This window comes from Octodon degus, unplaced genomic scaffold, assembly GCF_000260255.1.
Source record: "Octodon degus isolate 3935 unplaced genomic scaffold, OctDeg1.0 scaffold00203, whole genome shotgun sequence".
Taxonomy (NCBI): Eukaryota; Metazoa; Chordata; class Mammalia; order Rodentia; family Octodontidae; genus Octodon; species Octodon degus.
In genome coordinates, this window is record NW_004524779.1 from 3071542 (window position 1) to 3080697 (window position 9156).

Here is a 9156-nt window from a genome sequence, read left to right on the forward strand (position 1 = left end):
GTGAAGTTAAAATGAAATAATTTTAGAGGGGTACAGTGGACTTTATTGATGGTGTGCAATGGCAATGAGCCAGGGTTCCTGAGGCCCCTTTTCTTCTAGGGGGCCTGGAATGGAAGTTGTAAGGGGGAGATTTTCAGTGTTGGGGCTGAGTTGGGCAGTGACTTCTACAGCGTGACCTCTCTGTCCCTCTGGTCTTGTTGGGTTGTGGTGGGAGAGCCAGTTACTCCTTGGAGGCCATGTGGACCATGAGGTCCACCACCCTAGTGCTATAGCTGAACTCATTGTCATACCAGGAAATGAGCTTGACAAAGTGGTCTTTCAGGGCAATGCCAGCTCCCACATTAAAGGTAGAAGAGTGGATCACTGTTGAAGTCACAAGACACAACCTGGTCCTCTGAGTAGCCCAGGATGACTTTGAGGGGACCATCTGATGCTTGCTTTACCACCTTTTCTTTCTTTCTCTTTCTTTCTTTCTTTCTTTCTTTCTTTCTTTCTTTCTTTCTTCTTCCTTATTTTCTTTCTTTCTTTTTTTTTGGCAGAACCGATGATTGAACTCAGGCACTTGCACTTGCCAGGCAAGTGCTTATTTTACTGAGCCATCTCCCCGGCCCCTGCATCACCTTCTTGATGTCATCATATTTAGCCTCTTTTTTCAGGTGGCAGGTCAGATCCACGACTGACACACTGGGAGTGGGTACATGGAAGGCCGTACCTATGAGCTTCCCGTTCAGCTCTGGGATGACCTTGCCACATCCTTGGCAGCACCAGTGGATGCAGGGATGGTGCTCTGGGTAGCCCCATGGCCATCACTCCACAGCTTCCTAGAGGGGCCATCCACAGTCTTCTGGGTAGCAGTGATGGCATGGACTGTGGTCATGAGTCCCTCCAAGGTGCCAAAGTTGTCATGGATGATCTTGGCCAGTGGGGCTAAGCAGTTGGTGGTACAGGAAACATTGCTGACAATCTTGAGGGGGTTGTCGTACTTCTCGTGATTCACACCCATCACAATCATGGGGGCATTGGTGGAAGGGGCAGAAACGATGACCCTTTTGGCACCACCCTTCAGGTGAGCCCTGACCTTCTCCATGGTAGTGAAGACACCAGTGGACTCTACCACATACTCAGTGCCAGCATCACCCCACTTGATGTTGGTGGGATCTCGCTCTTGGAAGATGGTGATGGACTTTCCATTGATGATGAGCTTCCTGTTCTCAGCCTTGAGAGCACTATGGAACTTGTCATGGGTGGAATCTTACTGGAACATGTAGACCATGTACTTGAGGTCAATGAAGGAGTCATTGATGGCCACAACATCCACCTTACCAGATTTAAAACCAGCGCTGGTGACCAGGCATCCAATATGGCAAATCTGTTCATTCAGACCTTCACCATCTTGTCTGGATTGCTGCTGGCTGCACAGAAAGAACGGCTATTGGCAGGCACACAGGAGCAGATAGCCAATATTATTTATAAATTAATTATTATTAAAATTGAATGATATGGGGCTAGCGAGATAGCTCAGAGGTCTAAGTCATCTGCTTAGGCAAGCTTAGGCGAAGTGCAAGGACTGCGGTTGATCCCTGGCACCACATGCTGTGCCAGCCCAGCCACCAGGGCAGGCTGAGCTGGCCACAAAAATAAATAAATATAAATAAAAATAAATAAAATTGAATGATGGATACATGGGAGTTTGATATATTGCTCCACCTACTTTTATATGTATATATATATATAAATTTTATATGTACATATATTTTACATATATACCTAATTTACATATATATATACTAATTTTCCATCATTAAAACATTTCTTTTAAAAAAGGCCATTAGTAACCTAAAATTAGAAAAATATACACAGAAGTCTCAGTTTAAGAAGTGCTGGTAAATTTTTAGCTATAAAAATAAAGACACTTTGATCCAGCCACACCTCTTCCAGATAGCTTCTTGAAAGGGTTAAGCAAAAACGAAGTGCAACTTGTGCTAGCAAGATCTTGGAAGCAGCCCTGGTGTCCATCAACAGATGAATGGATGAAGAAAGTGCAGGGTTTACACACCGTGGAGTAATACTTGGCTATAAAGAAAGATATATTCGAGTCATTTGTGGGAAATCATTAAGAATATAACACTAAGTAAAATAAATTAGACACAAACAGTTAAATATGGCACGGTTTCCCTTGTGTGAGAAACCCAAAATATAAATAATTTAAAGAGAAAACAAAAGACAGATGATAGAAAAGAGAGATAGGCCTTGTGGCAGTGGGAGGAGGATCTGGGAATTGGAGAAATGGGAGTGAGGAGAAGAAAAAGGAAGGAAAGAGGATCAGGATGCACTATGTCCATGTATCCCACAGTTAATATATTTATCATGTGTCACAAACATACACTACTAATAAAGGGGGAAAGGTAGTATTAAGTTATCACTAATCTTTTAGCTGGTTCTCAGGTGAGAGGGAAGAGTAGACGTGCACATACCCTGGGCTGTTCTGTAGGTTAAAAGCTCCTCCAAGGCCATTTTGGCATCTGGCTCTGGTGCTGACATGAGGCATCCCGGGCTGACACTTTCTTGCTAGACTTCCTGTACCTTTGAGATATTTGAGGGTGGTAGAGATCCAGTTGTAAGAGAGAAGCACCTGCCCATCTAAGCAGATGGTCTGACTAGCTTTCTAGAAATTATTTCTTATCTTATCCTTCTCCTGCTTAAGTGATTTTTTTAGGTAGGTGAACTTTATCTATCTTTTAAGCAACTGACCTGATTGACTAATCTTTTGACAGATACCTTACTAAAATCTACCATGCACTTTTCTGCATTTTTAATGGGTGGTTGCTGAGCCTGCATTTCTGCAACATACTATGCCAGCTAAGCAAATAATGATAAAATATTGGTTTAATATTACAGATTTGTTTTTTATAAACATACCATTGAAGTTGCCCTGGGGGATAGCTCAGATCTCCAAAGGTATCTGTGACTACAAAATGATCCAAAACTGATAAGATACTTGCCTTCTCCATGTTTGGGTTTTGTTTCTTTTTCAGCACTGGATACCTGCTTGCCGGCTAAGACTTGATACTTGTATCTATGTAAACTTGAGAAGTAAATAATAATTTATAAGTTTTATCACCTTTATTTGTACAGTTGTTGCCTTCCATGGTGTACATTAGCTATAAGCTTCACCTGGACCCTCTTACCTCAGGAAATGAATGTGACTAATTTCTGGCCATGACGTTGCCTGCTACTAGAGCACTGTGTTTCCACAAACACTGACAGCTTTGGATAGCACGACTCACCCCATCACTTGAATATTTTCATTACATTTTGCATTTACAATTTCACATTGATATCCGAGAATAGAAAAAGTCACGCTAGTGACAAGATGTGTAGATCTTACAAGTGCAAAAAGGCAGACATAGTTAAGCACATCATTAAAGGAATCTTTGGCCTCAATTGGAGTTAAGGTTCAAATCTAAAGGAAATGAACAAAATTAAAACGGCAGCTCTTGGGGAGTGCTAGAAGTTACAGCACTAACATTTGGGACCAAATGTAACTATTAGTTCTCTGAGAGTGACGATCCTAACAACACACAAGTGTAACCTGTTATCTGACTAGTTCACATTTAACCTGAATATTTCCTTTCTATATAATTAATTAGTTGGTTTATTTGCAGTACTGCAGTTGGGCCCAAGGTCCTTGCATTGAGCTAAATCTCGAGCCCTTTTTCAATTTTAAGACTGTCTTGCTCAGTTGCTAGATTGCCCAGGCTGGGTTCTGCCAGGACTCCTCACCATGTCTTGGTGTCACTGCCTCTGGTCACACCTCTATGAACGTGTCCTTTAGCACATTTGCCTTAATGACTCTGTTCAATAAGCATCTATTTCCTCTAGAAGCCTCAGTGATAGATCAGATAGCAGAACCTGGAGGATGATAGGTAATACAGAGTCCCAAATTTCCTGACATCTTTATGAACTGTCATCTTGAAGCAGAACATGAAAGGAAGTGTGAACATGCTAGAGATGAAGTGTACACGTTCCCAGTGATTTTCTTAAGCACCATTATGATTCTGTTTACAATTACTGTGGTTGCTTTCATTCTTGCGAACAAGACGGGCAATTGGATGATTCTGTGTCCCTCATGTACATGTTGTATTTCATTACTGGTTTGCTAAGTCTTTATTGCACAAATACAGAACATCCTCATGAAAGGAACATATGGCTGATCCCTGGATGCTGATCTCATCTGTGATAATAGGAACTCTGTATAGCTGAACTCCTCATCTCTGCATATCTTCTAAATGGGAATAATTTTGTCTGTCTTGACCAAATTAAGTAACAGTTCAAACCTGCTCTCTCTATATTAAAAAAAGTAAAAAAAAAAAAAAAAGATACAGAATTTCAAAGTGCAGTGATAGGAAATCAACAATGGATGATAAAATGTATATTTTTATCTTTAAAGGAATTGTTCAGATTACCAGATATATGCAAGCAAAACTAATCAAAAAGAAAACAAATTAAGTACTAACAATTCCTCTCACTATGTCAATGGAAATTACTAGTACAATTGTCTTAGCTATCTTGCACATACATTTTTTTTCTTCCTCATTTCTTTCTTTTCTTCTTTCCCTCATCCCAGTTATTCTTTGCTTTTGAGCAGTTTCTTTCCTTTTCACAATATCTGCTTTTTAAATTTTATTTCTTCTTTCATTTTCTTAACTAGGGAGATAATATGATGTTTACACATGTGGGGCTGATTTATTTCACTCATGAGGATGGTCTCTGGTTGCATCCATTTAGCTACAAAAACCTCCAGTCTATCTTTCTTTATAGCCAAGTAATACTCCATTGTATAAAAATACCACCTCTTTTTTTTATCCATTCCTCAGTTAATGGACATTTAAGCTGTTTCCAAGATTTACCTATGACAAATTGTGCTGCTATACATGTGGGTGCCCATATATTGCTAGGGTATGATGTGTTCAGTTCATTTGGAAAAATAGGAGGGGACTAGCTGACTTGAATAGGACATCTAATCCTGGTTTTTTCAGGAATCTCCACACTGATTTTCACAGTAGGTGTACCAGTCTACACTACCATCAACAGTGGAGAAGTTTCCTTTTTCTGCACAGCCCCTCCAGTATTTGTTATTGGCTGACTTCTTGATGATAGCTGTTCTTTCTAGGGTGAGATGGAATATCAGTGTTGTTTCAATTTTCGTTTCTTGAATGACAAATGATGTCATTCAACATTTTTTTAAATATTTGTCATTCGTATTTTTTCATCTGAGAAATTTGTGTTTATCTCAGGTGCCCATTTTTGGAATAAGTCTTTGAATATTGGGGGCTGGAGTTTTTAAACATTTTTTATACATTCTAGATAGAAGTCATTTGTCTGAGGGACAGTTGGTTAACATTGTTTCCCAATTTGGGGGTCCTCCTGTTCCTCTGTTGCTGATTGTTTTGGATGTGCAAAAACTTTTCAGTAAGATGAAACCCCAGTTGTTGATTCTTTGAAGTATTTGGCATGCAGTTGGTTTTTATTCATGAACTCTCTGCCTATCCATATGTCTTCAAGATTGCTATCTACTTTCTCTCCTGCTAGATTTAGTGTTTCTGTTTGAATATTTAGAATTTGGTCCATTTTGACTTCAGTCTAGTGCATGGCAATAGACATGGGTGTAGTTCAAGTCTTCAGCTCTAGAACGTCTTAGTCTAGTTTACTTTTTCCAGCCCCATTTATTAAAAATGCTGGCTGGGTGTGGTGGCACTCAGGAGACTGAGGCAGGAGTTTCAGACCAGTCTGGACTACAAAATGACTTCAATGCCAGCCTGAGCTGCATAGGGAGACCATGTCTCAAAAAGACAAAAATAAATAAGTAAATAAATAAGTAAATATGTAAGCTATCTTTCTTCCAGTGAATATGCTAGGCCCCTTTGTCAAATATAAGTTGACTGAGTATGTTTGTAGTTGTGCATGCTTCTTCTAATCTGTTCTGTTGATCCTCAGGACTGTTTTACTGCCAGTACCATGTTGATTTTATCACAGTAGCTTTGCATTATTATTTCAAGTGAGGGATTGTGTTGCCTCCTTCCATGCCTCTGTTGCACAAGGTTGTTTTTGTTATTCTAGGTCTCTTCTGATTCCAGAGGAATTTTAGAATTTTTTTTTAGATCTGTGAAGTATAATAATGCTACTTTAATCAGGATTGCATAAAATATGTGTAACAATTTTGGAAGTATGGCTATTTCACAATGCTGATTCTTCCCATCCAAAAGCAAGAAATATCTTTCAATTTTCTGAAATCCCCTTTGACTTTTTTTTTCAGAGCACAGTAATTTTCAGTGTCTACATCTTTTACTTCATTCGATGGATTCCTAAGTATTTCATTTTGGGGGATGCTATTATGAAGGATATAGTTTCCCTAACTTTACTCTCAGTGAGCTTTTTGTTTGAGTATGGTAATCTTATTGATTTTTGAGGGCTGATTTTGTATTACAGCTATGCTACACAAATTGGTTACTAAATATAGAAGTCTTTCAGTGGAGTTTTTGGAATCTTGTATGTAGAGTATCATGTTATCTACAAATAATGACAATTTCAATTCTTTGTTTCCTATCCTTATTCCTTTTATTTTTCTCTCTCTTGTCTAATTGTTCTGGCTAATGTTTTCAGACCTATATTGCATAGGAGTGGTGACAGTGAACATCCTTTTCTTATTCCTTCTTGTAAAGTGAAGGCTTTCATTATTGTGTCCATTTAGTATGATGTTGGTTGTTGTTTTGTGACAGATGGTTTTTATCAGGTCAAGGTAAAGACCATCTATTCCAATTTTCTATAGGGTTTTTATCATGTGTGTTGAACTTTGTCAAAAGCTTTTTCTGTGTCTATTGAGATTATCATGTGATTTTTGACTTTTGCTGTTCACATGGAACATTACATTGGTTGATTTACATAGATTGAACCACCCCTACATTCCTGGTGTGACCCTAACTTAGTCATGGTGTATAATGTTCTTGATGATTTGTTGCATTCTGTTTGTTAGTATTTTATCAAGGAATTTTGCATCTATGTTCATTAGGGATATTGGCCTGTAGCTCTCTTTTTTGTTTGGGTTTTTCTCTGGTTTGAGTATCAGAGCAATGCGTGCTTCGAGGAATGAGTTTGGGAGAATTGTTTCTCTTTCAATTTCATTGCAGAGTTTGAGAAGAATTTGCATTAAATCTTCTCTAAATTTCTTAGAGAATTCAGCTGTGAATCCATTAGGACCTAGGCTTTTCTTTGTTGGTAGGATTTTTTAAAACTACATTTTCAATTTCATTGCTATTGGGTTATTCAGAGCATTTATATCTTCTTGATTCAGCTTTGGTAACTCATATGTATCTGGTAATCTGTTCATTTCTTCTGTGTTCTTTGTCCTGTGATCATAAAGCTTTTTGAGGTAGGTGTTCATGGTCTTCTGAATTTCTGTAGGATCTGTAGTGATTTTAGTTTATTGCATGAGTTTGAATTGTTTCCTTCTGTTTTTTGTAAGTTTGGTTAGGGGTTTATCAATTTTATTTATTCTTTCAAAGAACAAACTTTTCAATCCATTACTTCTTTGTATTGTTCTCTTAGTCTCCATTGCATTATTTTCTGCTCTGATCTTTATAGTTTCCTGCCTACTTTGGTCTTTGAGTTTGACTTGCTCTTCTTTTTATAGAAGCTTGAGGTGCAGGATAAGCTCATTTATTTGTGCTTCCTCTGTTTTCCTAATGTGAGAATTCACTGCTATAAATTTCCTGCTTAATACTGTTTCCATTGAGTCTCAAAGGTTCTGGTAAGTTGTATCTGCATTTTCATTTTATTATAAATATTGTTTAATTTCTTCTTTAATTTCATCTATGACCCAGTGATTTTTCACAACAGTGTTACTTGATTTCCATGTGTTTGTGGAGTTTTTGAAATTTCTTTTATCAATAATTTCCAGTTTCATTGCATTATGGTCAGATAATGTGCATGGGATAATTTCGATGCATTTGCATTTACTTAAGCATTTTCTATTTGTTGGGATATGGTCTATTTTTGCAGAATGTTCTGTGTGCAGGTAAGAAAAATGTTTATTCTATGCTTTTAGGTGGAACATACTTTAAAGGTCTACTAAGTCCATTTCTTCACAAATTTGGTTGAGTTCTGTTATTTCCTTGCTCATTTTTTGTCTAGTTGATCTATCTTTGCGTCAATGGTGTGTTAAAGTCCCCCATTACAATATGTTATTGCTTCTTTGGTTTTCATGTCTGTTAAAATTTGTCTTATGTAGCTGGGTGCTCCTACATTGGGTGTATATATATTTATCACTGTTATCTCTTCCTCTTGTAGTTTTCCTCTAACAGGTATGTAGTGACCTTCTTTATCTCTTTTAATCATTCTTGGTTTGAAGTTCCCATTGTCTGCTAATTGAACAACTACTCCTGCTCAATTCTGGGTTACTATCACATGGAGCATTGTTTTCCATCCTTTGACTTTTAGTCTATGAATACCCTTTTAAGTTAAACGTGTTACTTCTACATTGCATATTGTTAAATTTTGTTTCTTTATTCAGACTGCCAGTCTTCTTTTGATTGTTGAATTGAGGCCATTTACTATGATAGTCATGACTAACATTTGTTGGTTCATCTTTCTCATGGTATTTTCCTGTTGTAGGTTCCATACCTTTCCCTTGTGTTCAATTGCTTGCTCAGCTCAGTGGTGCTTTTCTATGACTGCTCTTGAAGTTGTACTCATTTCTGCTCATTCTGTGATACCAATACTTTTTGTAAGGTTGGATTGGTGGTCATCAATTTCTTCAGTTGCTCTTTGTCATGGAAGTATCTTATTTCTCTGTTAATTTTGATAGATAGTTTTGCAGGATACATCAATCTGGATTGGATGTTACATTCTTTCAAAATCTGAAATATTTCACTTCAAGCTCTTTTTGATTTGATGGTTTGTGTTAAGAAATCTGTCATGGTTCTGACAGACTTTCCATTATAGATGATCTGGTTCTATTCTCTTACAGCTTTTAATGTTCTGTTCTTTTGCTGAATTTCTGGGATCTTGATTATTAGGTGTGTAGATATGGATTTATTTTGTTTATGACTAATTGAATTTCTATATCCCTCACTTACCTTATGACATATTCTTTCCCCA

General features: G+C 37.6%; 1 pseudogene; it reads right to left on the bottom strand.

Moving 5' to 3' along the window:
• Positions 1-220: 220 nt before the first annotated feature.
• On the bottom strand, positions 221-1392 carry LOC101590683 (annotated as a pseudogene).
• Positions 1393-9156: the final 7764 nt, after the last annotated feature.